Below are 15,128 nucleotides of genomic sequence, written 5' to 3' on the forward strand. Positions count from 1 at the left end.
TAAACTTTGGATTGATTGCTGAAGTCGACAGCAAATCACTACCTGCTGCATAGCGCCCTCCTGCTGGAGGTTTGTTGCATTACATTTAAAAGGCACACATTTACCAGCAGAGGGTGCTAATGCTTCATTTTCTGCCTGCATAGTCTGATTTATTTGATTTCCAGTAAAACAATAAAAATCTTTCTGATCTTTTTACATCTTTAAAACTTTTGTGGCTCCAGAGTGAAAGTAGTTGATTTTCCCAGTACACAGGGCTGCTTTCAGGGGGGACAGCCCATATAGAGGTGGGGGGGGCCCAGGCTTCCCGAGGCGCCGCAATAAAAACTGTGGGCACCCTGCCGTGACAGCTTGCGGATTTACAGCTGGGTGTGCACTGCACATGCGCGAGCCGCGCTGTGCTCTCTGAGTGGACAGGCAATCTTTTGGGACGTGTGCCAGAAGATTGCCAAGAGGGAGGGGCCGCCTAGGGGGAGAAGAGGAGTCGCCTAGCTGGCCTGAAGTCGGAAGCAGAAAGTGGGACAGGAAGTCCCACTCAAAACAAGGAACCCACCCCCCCCCCCCAAAAAAAAAATTACATGGCAATCGTGGCATGTAAGGGGGCGAGGAGTGCTTAAAACGGAAGTTCCACTTTATGGAGGAACTCTGTTTTAAAGAGGAACTGCAGTCTACTCACATAATTTTGTAATAAAAACATCTTTGCCATTCTGAACCTTCCCTCCAACCACTTTGCATTTTATTTTATATATGCTGTGATTCTGTACTTGCCAAATATGCTGCAGAAATCTCCCTCCACTGAGTCTGGCTGCAGCCATTTTAACTGTGGGCAGCTGAAGCTGCTGCCTGTTCACTTCCTGGATTTACACAGACACACAGGAGACACACCTGCAGCTCTCATTGGCTCTCTTATGATTTATCCCCCCTCCCTTCCTGGCAAACACTCACAAGAGTGAGAGAGAGAGAGAGTTGTGTGTCATGTCATACGCCTAGGCTTTTTACCAGACAAGAATGTGCACTGGAGGGATTGCATTGGGGCATTACACTGGGGGGGATTTACACAGGGGAGGAGTACACTGGGGAGAGTACACTGTAAGGAATACACTGGAGAGATTACACTGTGGTAATTTCATTGGGGGGATTACACTAGGGGTGGGGGATGGAGTACACTCTGTTTGCCATGAAGAAATACACTTGGGAGGTCATAGTGGCCTAAGGTGGGGCCAGGTAACAAATATTTGTGCTTATAGAAATTATTTGGTTGGGGTGGGGGGTGGGGGTAACGGGAAATGTGCTGGGTGCAATTTGGAAGGGTAGAGGATTTGTGCTGGGAGGGGAGATTTGAGGAAGGGGGTTTGTGAGGGAGAAAGGGATTTGGGTACAATGACACAGGCTGAAATCAACCAGTGAGTCAGTGCTCCGCTGACATACAGACAGCAATAAACTAATAGCAATTAGTGACAATGAATAACAACCCAAAGTCCAAAAATGTAGTGGCATCCAAACAATGTGGATACACAGGATGTATATTGTCCGTAATCTCCGGCAGCTCCTTACTAGTTTTGGGCGAATGGTTCCAGCTGAGCATAAGTTCAGCGAACACCTGAATTGGCAGGGCGTTTGAGCGTTTGTTCGGCTTGATGAATGCCTCACAATGCACTGTGAGGTGCGTTAGTGAAGTTTTACTGCAGTATATTGTAGTGCCTCAGTGTAGTTTTACTGCAGTATATTGTAGTGCCTCAGTGCAGTTTTACTGCAGTATATTTTAGTGCCTCAGTGCAGTTTTACTGCAGTATATTTTAGTGCATCAGTGTATGTAGTTTTACTGCAGTAAACTGTAGTGTCTCAGTGTAGTTTTACTGCAGTATATTGTAGTGCCTCAGTGTAATTTTACTGCAGTATATTGTAGTGCCTCAGTGTAGTTTTATTGCAGCATATTGCAGTGCCTCAGTGTATGTAGTTTTACTGCAGTATATTGTAGTGCCTCAGTGTAGTTTTACTGCCATATATTGTAGTGTCTCAGTGTAGTTTTACTGCAGTATATTGTAGTGCCTCAGTGTAGTTTTGCTGCAGTATATTGTAGTGCCTCAGTGTAGTTTTACTGCCATATATTGTAGTGTCTCAGTGTAGTTTTACTGCAGTATATTGTAGTGCCTCAGTGTAGTTTTACTGCCATATATTGTCTGTCTCAGTGTAGTTTTACTGCAGTATATTGTAGTGCCTCAGTGTAGTTTTACTGCAGTATATTGTAGTGCCTCAGTGTAGTTTTACTGCAGTATATTGTAGTGTCTTAATGTAGTTTTACTGCAGTATATTGTAGTGTCTCAGTGTAGTTTTACTGCAGTATATTGTAGTGCCTCAGTGTAGTTTTACTGCCATATATTGTACTGTCTCAGTGTAGTTTTACTGCAGTATATTGTAGTGCCTCAGTGTAGTTTTACTGCAGTATATTGTAGTGCCTCAGTGTAGTTTTACTGCAGTATATTGTAGTGTCTTAATGTAGTTTTACTGCAGTATATTGTAGTGTCTCAGTGTAGTTTTACTGCAGTATATTGTAGTGCCTCAGTGTAGTTTTACTGCCATATATTTTAGTGTCTCAGTTAGGGTTGCCACCTGTCCAGGATTCACTCGGACAGTTCGGGTTTGGAATCATGCGTCCAGGTTTCAGACTGTATGAAACCCGGACACATTATTTAGACTGGACTATGGTTTCCCAGCAGGGTTTCTGGCTGCAGTTTTCACTGCTGAGAGTGTCTGTTACACTGTCTTTCACACTGCCCAAAGCCACCACTAACAAACCATACCCTCCACCCCCCCACCAACACATACAGACGGGAGAAGAGAGAGGGCTTAATCTGCACCTCTTCCCCCCCATCCCTACCCCTCTGTGTCTGCCCACACTCCAATCCCCGGTGCTGTGCCTCAGAAAAGGAAAGTTGAGGCTGGAAATTTGAAGTCCAGCAGCCTCAGATCCATCTGAATGAGAGGTGCAGACTGCCAAGGGGTGAGTGAGCTCACCATCCATCCCTGTCTCTGAATGAAGTCTCCCCCCTTCCCTCTCCTTCCTCAGAGAGAGTACACTAAGTCAAATCAGGGTTCTCAGAGCACCCCTTACATCAGAGTTACCCTTTACACCAGTGTTTCCCCTTACAGCAGAGTCCTCTCTGTACATCAGAGTACTCAGTGTTCCCCCATAAATCAGGGTTCACAGAGTTCAGAGGTAAAAGGGGAACTCTGTGGACTCTGATGTAAAAGAGGACTTTTGTTATTAACTTATATACATATGATTAGAAATGTTATTTAGTAGCAAAATATATGTATAGCTTATACTATAAAAAATAAATTTCTGTGCGCCACAAAACTGTTCGGGTTTGACTTGAAGAAAAGGTGGCAACCCTAGTCTCAGTGTAGTTTTATTGCAGCATATTGTAGTACCTCAGTGTAATTTTACTGCCATATATTGTACTGTCTCAGTGTAGTTTTACTGCAGTTTATTGTAGTGCCTCAGTGTAGTTTTACTGCAGTTTATTGTAGTGCCTCAGTGTAGTTTTACTGCACATGAAAAGCACATAGTCTACCTGGCACAGGTCCAAAAACCCTACACTGCCCGACACACCACTTATCTTTCTTCACACAGCTTCTTCATTGGCAATCTGTTTTTGCCGGCTCCACCCTCATTTATGCTTCTCACAATCATCTTATTAGTATGACCAACTGTTCTACCCACCAAAATCAACAGATACATAAAAGTAAAAGTGGACGATAACGGTCAGAAACCTGAAGCTGCATTCGCCGCTATTTGCCCCATTGTTCCTCCTGAAGGGGGCAAATTCATCCCTCGCAATGTCCTCAGGTGGAAAAGGTAAAATGGCGAATGTCGCCTCCTTCATCAAAGAAAACGTCAACATTGTTGGGAACTCCGTTCTCGTGGTGGTTCTTGTCGGGTTGGAGAAAATCATGGACCTGGAATTTCAATGCCCCGCTGACAAACCCCTGGCGATCGTCTACAGCCTGGCGTTTTTCAGCATACCAACTGCCATCGTCTTAGTTGTGGCGTGCTTCATAAGCACGAGAGGGAACAGCGCAGAAATCGAAGGTGGCACCGAGGAGGGCTGTGTAGAGTCTATGGAAATGTCGGAAACAAAGACCGAAGCCAAGAACCCAAAGTGCGGGTGCTGCTGTGCCAATATAAAGAGTCGCTTTTTTGAAATGAAGGTTGTGGTGGTTTGGGTACTGATTGTAATCACAGACGGACGATACGGAGATTGTTTGGTGACATCTGTGGATGAATTAAAAGAAATGAAAAATTCAAATACCTCTCATAGAATATCTCTGCTGAGCTGGACAGAAGTACGAAATAATTACCTAACGCATTTGTTCCAGGTAAAGACGCTTTTCATCTCTGAGAATATTGAGGCCATCGCAGCAGTCTCTGTAGCAGAAGAGCTTACACTCTAATGTCCCCTCACAGTCACACACTATTATTATACATTTATATAGCTCTGACATGAATGAATGAATGAATGAATACTTGTATAGCGCACAATGCGAACTGAATCGCCTCTAGAATACCGTAGAACTGTACAGAGAACACTGAGCCATTCATATCAGTCTCTGTACCAGAGGAGCTTACACTCTAATGTCCCCTCCCCCCCCACAGTCACATCAGTCTCTGTACCAGAGGAGCTTACACTCTAATGTCCCTACAATATTATTATTATACATATATATAGCTCTGGCATATACCGTAGAACTGTACAGAGATCACTGAGCCAGTCACACCGGTCTCTGTACCAGAGGAGCTTACACTCTAATCTCCCCTCCCCCCAGTCACACACTATTATTATTAATATACATTTATTTAGCTCTCACATATACTGTAGTGCTGTACAGAGGACACTTAGCCGATCACATCAGTCTCTGTACCAGAGGAGCTTACACTCTAATGTTCCAACTATATCATAGAATATAATGGAAGGTTCAATCATTTTTAGGGCCTATTCACAACACAACACGTTGCACGCGCTTCCATAGTACATCGTACACTATAATGGAAAGTGAAAGTGAAAAATTTTATTGGTGGAGAGGGTCTATTGTTGCTAGGGGATCTACTGTTGCTGGGGGATTATGTTGTTGCCGGATAGGGATGAGCTTCGAGTTCGAGTCAAACTCATGTTCTACTCGAACATTGCCTGTTGGCCTGTTCAGCGAACAGTGAACAATTTGGGCTGTTCGCAGCAAATTCGAAAAGCCGGAACACCCTGTACAAGTCTATGGGAGAAATCTAAAGTGCTCATTTTAAAGGGTAATATGCAGGTTACTGTCCTAAAAAGTGTTTGGGGACCCGGGTCCTGCCCCAGGGGACATGGATCAATGCAAAAAAAAGTTTTAAAAACGGCCGTTTTTTCGGGAGCAGTGATTTTAATAATGATTAAAGTGAAACAATAAAAGTGTAATATTCCTTTAAATGTGGAACCTGGGGGGTGGCTATAGTATGCCTGTGAAGGGGCGCATGTTTCCCGGGCTTAGAACTGTCCCTGCACAAAGTGTCATTTCTGCAGGAAAAAAAGTATTTTAAAATCACTTGCGGCTATTGTCGGGTCCCCGTAATACAGAGAACACTCAATGAGTGTTCTCTGTATTAGCCGACAATTCATTCATTCATTGATAAAAAAAAAAAAAAAAAAAGCGTGGGGGTTCCCCTAAATTCAATTACCAGGCCCTTCAGGTCTGATATGGATATTAAGGGGAACCCCGCGTCAAATAAAAAAAAAAATTGACGTGGGGGTCCCCCTAAATATCCATACCAGACCCTTCAGGTCTGGTATGGATATTAAGGGGAACCCCGCATCAAATTTTTAAAAAAAATTGACATGGGGTTCCCCCTAAAAATCCATACCAGACCCTTTATCCGAGCACGCAACCTGGCAGGCCGCAGGAAAAGAGTGGGGGAACGAGAGAATGGCCCCCCCTCCCTCCTGAACCGTACCAGGCCACATGCCCTCAACATTGGGAGTATGCTTTGGGGGTCTGTGACCCCTCAAAGCACTATGTTCCCATGTTGATGGGGACAAGGGCCTCATCCCCACAACCCTGAGCAGTGGTTGTGAGGGTCTGCGGGCGGGGGGCTTATCAGAATCTGGAAGGCCCTTTTAACAAGGGGACCCCCAGATCCCGCCCCCCCTGTTTGAAATGGTAAGGGGGTACAAAAGTACCCCTACCATTTCACAAAGAAAGTGTAAAAAATTGTTAAATAAGACAAACACACTTTTGAAAAATTCCTTTATTAAAAATAAAAAAAAGATTCCAGCGGTGCTAATCCACTCTTGCTATCCAGCGACGGATCTCCGGGGTCCAGCGATGGATGATCATATCCAGCGACGGGGGATCTCTCAGTCCAGCGCTGTCCATACATCCTTCTTCTGTCTCCACTGCGGAGACACTGCGGAGATCCCAGCGCTGACGTTTCTTATATTAGGAGGGTGAATGAATGAATTGTCGGCTAATACAGAGAACACCCATTGAGTGTTCTCTGTATTACGGGGAGCCGACAATTTAGCCGCAAGTGATTTTAAAAGACTTTTTTTCCTGCACAAATGACACTTTGTGCAGGGACAGTTCTAAGCACGGGAAACATCCGCCCCTTCACAGGCATACTATAGACACCCCCCAGGTACGAAATTTAAAGGAATATTACACTTTTATTGTTTCACTTTAATCATTATTAAAATCACTGCTCCTGAAAAAACGGCCGTTTTTAAAACTTTTTTTTTGCAGTGATCCATGTCCCCTGGGGCAGGACCCGGGTCCCCAAACACTTTTTAGGACAGTAACCTGCATATTACCCTTTAAAATGAGCACTTTAGATTGTGAACGTTCGAGTCCCATAGACTTTAATAGGGTTCTAAAGTTCACACGAAGTTTAGGTCTGTTCGCAGGTTCTGGTGCGGACCGAACAGGGGGGTGTTCGGCTCATCCCTATTGCCGGGTGACCTCTCCCTGAAGAGGCCTATTGTTGCTTGGGAGATCTTATGTTGCTGAGGGGGAAACTATTTTTTTGTTGAGGGGATCTATTGTTGCTGGAGCAGTGTAATGTTACTGGGGGGGATCAGTTGTTGCTGGGGGGTCCATGTTGCTGAGGCGATCTATTGGTGCACTGATGCCCAAAACTTTTCTCTCCTTGCAGATTATCGGCCTTATATTGATTCTACTGGCAATCATTGTGGTTTATTTCTGCGAATTGAGGATCTGCTCCGCTCGCTCATCATGTGGGTGCAAATTTGAAACAGAATCAGAATCAGAGAGGTATAGGAGGAAAAACGAAGAGAATTTGCTCCGGATCACTGAGGACACCTTACAGGAAGAAGCCAGGCGGAGGCAGAAGGACTTTGTAGTAACTCTACTTTGTAGAGAAGACTGGGCCTCTTATAATCCGGGATCGGCCAACGCCCTGGAGGAACTGGAGAAAATCACAGCCAATTGGAAAAGGGAAGTAAAGAGACAGCTGAAAGGTTAAGGACTTCATAGCTCCCAACTGTCCCCGATTTCGAGGGACTGTCCCCGATTTCGAGGGACTGTCCCTGATTTCGAGGGACTGTCCCTGATTTCGAGCAATGTCCCTCTGTCCCTCCTTCATCCTCATTTGTCCCTCATTTTGGTCTGAACTAGGGTTGCCACCTTTTCTTCAAGTCAAACTCGAACACTTGCGGCACACAGCAATTTTTGTTTTTTTATAGTATAAACTATACATATATTTTGCTACTAAATAACATTTCTAATCATATGAAGGTTATAACAAGAGTCTCCCTTTACATCAGAGTCCACAGAGTTCCCTTTTACATCTGAACACAGAGTTCCCTTTTACATCTGAACACAGAGTTCCCTTTTACTGTAAGGTGGGACTTTGCAGACTCTGATGTCAGGGAGAACTCTGGGAACTCTAACATAAGGGATGCTCTGGGAATACTGAGGGGTGTACACTGAGAACTCTGATGTATGGAAAAGATTCTGATGTAAGGGCAAACACTGTGGCCTCTGGTGTAAAGGGGAACTCTGATGTAAGGGGTGCTCTGAGAACCCTGATTTACCTTAGTGTACTTACTCAAGAGAGAGAAGGGGAAGACTTCAGTCACAGACAGGGATGGATGGTGAGCTCACTCAGCCCTTGACAGTCAGCACCTCTCATCCAGATGGATCTGAGGCTGCTGGACTTCAAATTTCCGGCCCCCCATTTTCCTTTTCTGAGGCACAGTGCCAGGGATTGGAGTGTGGGGCAGACAAAGAGAGGTGGGGGGGAAGAGGTGCAGTTTGAGCCCTCTCTCCTCTGCCCTCTGTATGTGTTTGGGTGGGAGGTTTGTTAGTGTTGGCTTTGGGCAGTGTGAAAGAATGTAACAGACACTCTCAGCTGAGACAACTGCAGTCAGTAACCCTAGCCATAGTCCAGTCTAAATAATGTGTCCGAGTTTCAGACAGTCCAAAACCTGGACACATGATTCCAAACCCGAACTGTCCGGGTGAATCCTGGACAGGTGGCAACCCTAGTCTGAACTATATAGATGTATAAAAGCACTTCTTATCTTTCAAAAAGTGTTTTTCCAGGGCTAAAACTTTCATCCAAATTCTAAGTTGCTGTATTTGTATAATAATAGTGGTTTAAAAAAAAAAAAAAAAAAGCATTTGTGGATTTAACTAATTTAGTTGGTATAATTCTCCTTTAAGGGGGCGTGGCCTACATACTTTTACTAATAAGTATCTCGTTCTCACCTCAAAAAGTTTGGGAGGCGTGGGACTTGGCCAGAGCCAGACAAAAACGAGTCCATGCTAAATGGTGACACCTGAGGACACCTAAAGAAAGACCCTCTGCTGCCTCCTCATCGCCCCCCAGCTGTGGCCTGAAACCTCCAACCGACAGCTCAGACCTGTGAGCCAAAAGGGGCACCAAATGATGGCCGCAAGAGTCCACTGCTCTCCCAGTTTAATCTGTAAAAATCGAAATGGTGGCGGAGTTGAGATGCCAAACTCTTCGGATCTTCACCAGTCAAAAAAAAAAAGTTAATTGGTTGAATCTAACAGCTTAGATTCGGTTGCTCCTCATAAAAGCGGGGGAACCCACCAAGATGAAGGGATCACCCAAACTGAGAAATCTACATGGAAGTGAGCAGGGCTGGTGCAAGGATTTTTGACACCCTAGGCGAAACCTAATTTTGCCGCCCCCATTGGCTCCACCCCCTGACTCCACCCCTTTGCCCTGCCCATGTGACAGAAGGGGCCGCCATACAGGAAGCATTGCTTCTGCTTCCTCTAGCGCCGGCTCTAGTGCTGTGCTGCACCTCTAATTGCACTACCGGTCAGACTGAGTTAGTTACATGCTTCAGCCTGCATAGCATGCAAACGCGGAGGGAAACCAGCAGCCGGGCGCCCCTAGGTAGCAGTGCGCCTTAGGCGGCTGCCTAGTTTGCCTAGTGGTAGCACCGGCCCTGTAAGTGAGCCAAACGATCATCTCAAGAAACCAAAAATCCTTTATTAATATCACAAGTATGACAGCAGCACAAAATGCATTTTAGGGTCCAAAAATCTCCCTTCATCGGTGATAGGCAATGTAGCAAAACGTCTTTCCATCTATTGTTGAGTCTTGTTGACTCCTGGGCTTTGTAGTGCTGTGGTAAACCAACAGATTATCCTTTCTTTTTGGGCTGTCCTTTTTGGGCGGTTCTGGTGGAGGAGAGAGAAATGTCCCTTTGATGTAAAGGGTGTACATAGAGTGGCTTCCCTGAAGAAAAAACTATTTATATGCACTTTTTGAAACGCGTTGGAATAGCCGCTTGTTACATATATTCATGCATGTTGTATTGTTTAATGCATTTATTGTATGCCAATATAATAATGTTACATTATGGACTTTTTATGTATATATAGTGTTTTTCCTCTTTTGCATTTAAAATAAAAAAATATTTTTTTTATAAGTATTATATACTTTAAATATTGCCTGAAAAATCCCATTTGGTCTTGAGGTATCAAAAATTTAATGTAGCAAAAGGTGTTCACTGGACTCAAAACTGGTGGGGTGGGAGGGATAAAAGGCCAGCTTTTTTTTTTTTTTCCTTGGCACCCTATGGTGTTCGTTAATCGTATAGTCCTTTTGTAAGTATGACCAAATTAAAAATGGTACCTCTTCTTTTTTTATTTTTTTATACAATTTTCTTTTTGCTATATTCTTTTGTAACCTGGTGTTTTTGCCCCTCCTACAGTCACCAGTTAAACATCTCAGAACTGTCATTTGGTGGCAATATATAACACGCAATATATAACACGCAATATATAACACGCAATATACAGTGGTGTGAAAAAGTGTTTGCCCCCTTCCTCATTTCCTGTTCCTTTGCATGTTTGTCACACTTAAGTGTTTCGGAACATCAAACCAATTTAAACAATAGTCAAGGACAACACAAGTAAACACAAAATGCAATTTGTAAATGAAGGTGTTTATTATTAAAGGTGAAAAAAAATCCAAACCATCATGGCCCTGTGTGAAAAAGTGATTGCCCCTAAACCTAATAACTGGTTGGGCCACCCTTAGCAGCAACAACTGCAACCAAGCGTTTGCGATAACGTGCAATGAGGCTTTTACAGCGTCCTGGAGGAATTTTGGCCCACTCATCTTTGCAGAATTGTCCTAATTCAGTTACATTAGAGGGTTTTCGAGCATGAACAGCCTTTTTAAGGTCATACCACAACATCTCAATAGGATTCAGGTCAGGACTTTGGCTAGGCCACTCCAAAGTCTTCATTTTGTTTTTCTTCAGCCATTCGGTGGTGGACTTGCTGGTGTGTTTAGGATCATTGTCCTGCTGCAGAACCCAAGTTCGTTTCAGCTTGAGTACACGAACAGATGGTCGGACATTCTCCTTCAGGATCTCTTGGTAGACAGCAGAATTCATAGTTCCTTTTATCACGGCAAGTCTTCCAGGTCCTGAAGCAGCAAAACAGCCCCAGACCATCACACTACCACCACCATATTTTACTGTTGGTATAATGTTCTTTTTATGAAATGCAGTGTTCCTTGTACGCCAGATATACTTGGACACACACCTTCCAAAGAGTTCCACTTTTGTCTCATCGGTCCACAGAATGTTGTCCCAAAAGTCTTGGGGATCATCAAGATGTGTTGTGGAGAAATTGAGACGAGCTTTGATGTTCTTTTTGCTCAGCAGTGGTTTTCTCCTTGGAACTCTGCCATGCAGGCCATTTTTGCCCAGTCTTTTCCTGATGGTGGAGGCATGAACGCTGACCTTAACTGAGGCAAGTGAGGGCTGCAGTTCCTTGGACGTTGTTGTGGGGTCTTTTGTGACCTCTTGGATGAGTCGTCGCTGCGCTCTTGGGGTAATTTTGGGCGGCCGGCCACTCCTGGGAAGGTTCACCACTGTTCCATGTCTTCGCCATTTGTGGATAATGGCTCTCACTGTGGTTCGCTGGATTCCCAAAGCTTTGGAAATGGCTTTATAACCCTTTCCAGACTGATAGATCTCAATTACTTTCTTTCTCAATTGTTCCTGAATTTCTTTGGGTCTCGGCATGATGTGTAGCTTTTAAGGATCTTCTGGTGGACCTTACTGTGTCAAGCAGCTCCTATTTAAGTGATGCCTTGATTGTGAACAGGTGTGGCAATAATCAGGCCTGGGTGTGGCTAGAGAAATTGAACTCAGGTGTGGACAACCACAGTTATAGTATGTTTTAACAAGGGGGCAATCACTTTTTCACACAGGGCCATGATGGTTTGGATTTTTTTTCACCTTTAATAATAAACACCTTCATTTACAAATTGCATTTTGTGTTTACTTGTGTTGTCCTTGACTATTGTTTAAATTGGTTTGATGTTCCGAAACACTTAAGTGTGACAAACATGCAAAGGAACAGGAAATGAGGAAGGGGGCAAACACTTTTTCACACCACTGTATAACACAATACAAAAAATACATCTTAGCCCCTGTACACACGGTCGGACATTCTGCCAACTAAATCCGTCTGATTTTGTCTGACGGATTTTGTCCGAAACTGTTGCATACACACAGTCGGACCAAGTTGTCGGAGATGATGTCATCTCTCTGCTCCCACCGCACCTTGCTGCCACATTGAAGAGGCCTGACTGTGAAGAGCGCTGATGTGTGGCGGGCTGTGAGAGATGATGTCATCTCTCTGCTCCCACCGCACCTTGCTGCCACATTGAAGAGGCCTGACTGTGAAGAGCGCTGATGTGGGGCGGGCTGTGAGAGATGATGTCATCTCTCTGCTCCCACAGCACCTTGCTGCCACATTGAAGAGGCCTGACTGTGAAGAGCGCTGATGTGGGGCGGGCTGTGAGAGATGATGTCATCTCTCTGCTCCCACCCCACCTTGCTGCCACATTGAAGAGGCCTGACTGTGAAAAGCGCTGATGTGTGGCGAGCGGTAAAGATGTCATCTCTACTTGTCCGCCCGCTCACTTCTCTCCTCAGCCTGTCGCATGCAGCCAGACCACCCGCCACAGCAGCCACGCCCGTGACCCGCTGGGTAGGCAGCGACCCTGCAGCAAGAGACTCTGGGCTATGGGACCCAAATTTGGGGCTATAGCCCCAATAGCCCCCCCCTAGCAACGCCCCTCCTGCTGTTAACAATTTTCTGCAACACATGAATAAATACATAAGATAAGCTACGCGCACGTATCATCGTCTCATGGAACGTTTTTAGTTGAAATGAACGGTTTGGTGGTAAAGTCTTTCTCTCTTCAGCCAACACTCACTGAATTTTTATAGTCCAGCAGGCTGACACTGCCAACTTTTTTTTTTACAGGTTTGCTTCCACTTTGAGAAAAACAAGATCAGCATACAATTACCTACCGGAAATCCTCTCTCCTTTCCAGTTCGCTTTCCCGTACACCAGATCTCATACTTGGCCGTTGGAGGCATCGAGGTCAAGTCCATCACACTAGATGGAAGAATCGTACAATAGAGGAGCCGCCTGTCCCGCGTGTCCACATCCAGGCTCTGTGAAATGGCCATAGTGGAGGAAGAAGGAAAAATTATTGTATCCTGCTTTGTATATCCTGCTTTGTAACCCCCCTCCCTCCAATCTGCACCCTTGCTGCTCGTGTAGAGCTTTGCTCAGTTCATGTACTAGAAATTAATTTCAACCACATTTTAACTAACATCCAATGAGCTCTATTGTGTCTGATCAAACCAATCATTTTATTTAGCGCTAAACTGACTTTGGATTGATTGCTGAAGTCGATAGCAAATCGCTACCTGCTGCATAGCGCCCTTGCATTACATTTAAAAGGCACACATTAACCAGCAGAGGGTGCTAATGCTTCATTCTCTGCCTGTATAGTCTGATTCCTTGGATTTCCAGTAAAACAATAAAAATCTTTCTGATCTTTTTATATCTTTAAAACTTTTGTGGCTCCAGACTGAAAGTAGTTGATTTTCCCAGTACTCTGGGCTGCTTTCCGGGGGCGGGGGGCAGCCCATACAGAGGTGGGGGGGGGCCCAGGCATCCCGAGGGGCCCAATGCGGAGCTCGCTACTCTGGGAACCTGCCCTGCGTTGCCCCCGCATATCCTCCGAGGACCAGCTCTGCAATGAACTTCCGTTATTGTCTGCAACAGGCAGGAGAGGTGCCGACTGCTTGTCAGTGCTGCAGACCCAACTTAAAGCGGAGCTCCAGGCTTTTTTTTAGTTAGTAGTAAAAGTCAGCAGCTACAAAAAGTTTAGCTGCTGACTTTTAATAAACAGACTCTCACCTCCGAGAATAGGTATTAAAGTGTTGCAAGAGCCTGGGTATGAGGGTGGATTAGCGCTACCAGACTGGCAGACGTACTACCTGGCAGGACAGATGGTGTACGCCCGTAGATGGCGTTTTGGCAGATGATGGGGATGCGGCTACAGTACTAGAGGCAGCCCATTTAGGGTCATACGAAAGTTTAAAACTAGCCCTGTTTAGGGGTACTAAATCAGATCTACCATTAACGTTGTCAATGAAAGCTACGATAAGAGCGTGTGAGGCAGCGTGGGAGGCATGGGAGGCAGTGGTTAGGCTGGTGTGCCCTAGATATGGGGGGGTATCCCCATCTACCCCTCTCCGGATGAACCCCACTTTACCCCATTTTTATAGTATGCCAGACCCTGTGATTTGGGCAATTAAGGGGATAAAGACATTGAAAGATATCACTTCCTTTGGAGAACTAATGTCCTCCCCCCCCCCCCCAACTTAAAACAAGATATGCTTTTGCTAACTCATACTTGTTTAGGTTTCTCCAACTCCGATATGCTTATCAGACGCCGTTCAGGGAGATGAGGGTGGAATCTTTACCTTTGGCTCTTGACACACTGCTATCAGATGAGGATCTAGTCAAGCCCCTATCAGTGACATACAAAGAATTCTTTAAAAAAAAAAAATGCCACCGGCAGTGCTTAAAGTGGTGTTCCACAGAAAAATAAAAAAAATATTCATTAAAATTCCTAAAAAAACATAAAAAAAAAAATTGGAAAATTTAGAATAATCTGATATCATACATTTTTTTTTATTTTATTTTTTTTATTTTTTTTTAGAAACGATTTGGAAAATATTTGAACACCCCCGTCTTAAAATATTTTATTCATCGTGTTAAAATAAAATATTCCACAATTTTATTTTTTATTTTTTTAATTTTTCAAATTTTTGGGAAAAAAATAAAAAAGCCTTCAGGAAAAAAAAAACTTATTTTTTTTCCTGAATGTTTCCGTTTTTTTTTTGTCCCCCGGGCTTTCACACCTCTAGTGGTGCCGTCTCGGGCCCCGCGAACCCTACTTAACATTTTATTGTTTCATGGGAGGAAGGCCATTCTGTTGCAACTGGAAGAAACCGAGGGGGGGAGGGGGGATGTGGTCTTTTGGAAGGGCCTGGTAAACTCCATGATGCCCTACTACAGAGCTACCTATGAGGCTGGGGGGGGGGGGGGTGTAAGAAAAAGTTTGGCAGACGTGGTACAAATCCAGTGATACCACAGGAAATGGAGTTGAGTCTGATACATACTACTAAATACTCTAGGGCAGGGATATGCAATTAGCGGACCTCCAGCTGTTGCAGAACTACAAGTCCCATGATCCATAGCAAGACTCTGAC

The 15,128-nt window shown here is 44.6% G+C and overlaps 1 long non-coding RNA gene across 1 annotated transcript in view; it reads right to left on the reverse strand.

Moving 5' to 3' along the window:
• LOC143957992 (uncharacterized) overlaps positions 1-15,128 on the reverse strand; it is a 43,835-nt gene that overhangs the window by 22,417 nt on the left and 6,290 nt on the right. The window lies entirely within an intron of this gene.

This window comes from Lithobates pipiens, unplaced genomic scaffold, assembly GCF_037356315.1.
Source record: "Lithobates pipiens isolate NorthernLeopardFrog02 unplaced genomic scaffold, aLitPip1_a1.2 Scaffold_56, whole genome shotgun sequence".
Classification (NCBI taxonomy): domain Eukaryota; kingdom Metazoa; phylum Chordata; class Amphibia; order Anura; family Ranidae; genus Lithobates; species Lithobates pipiens.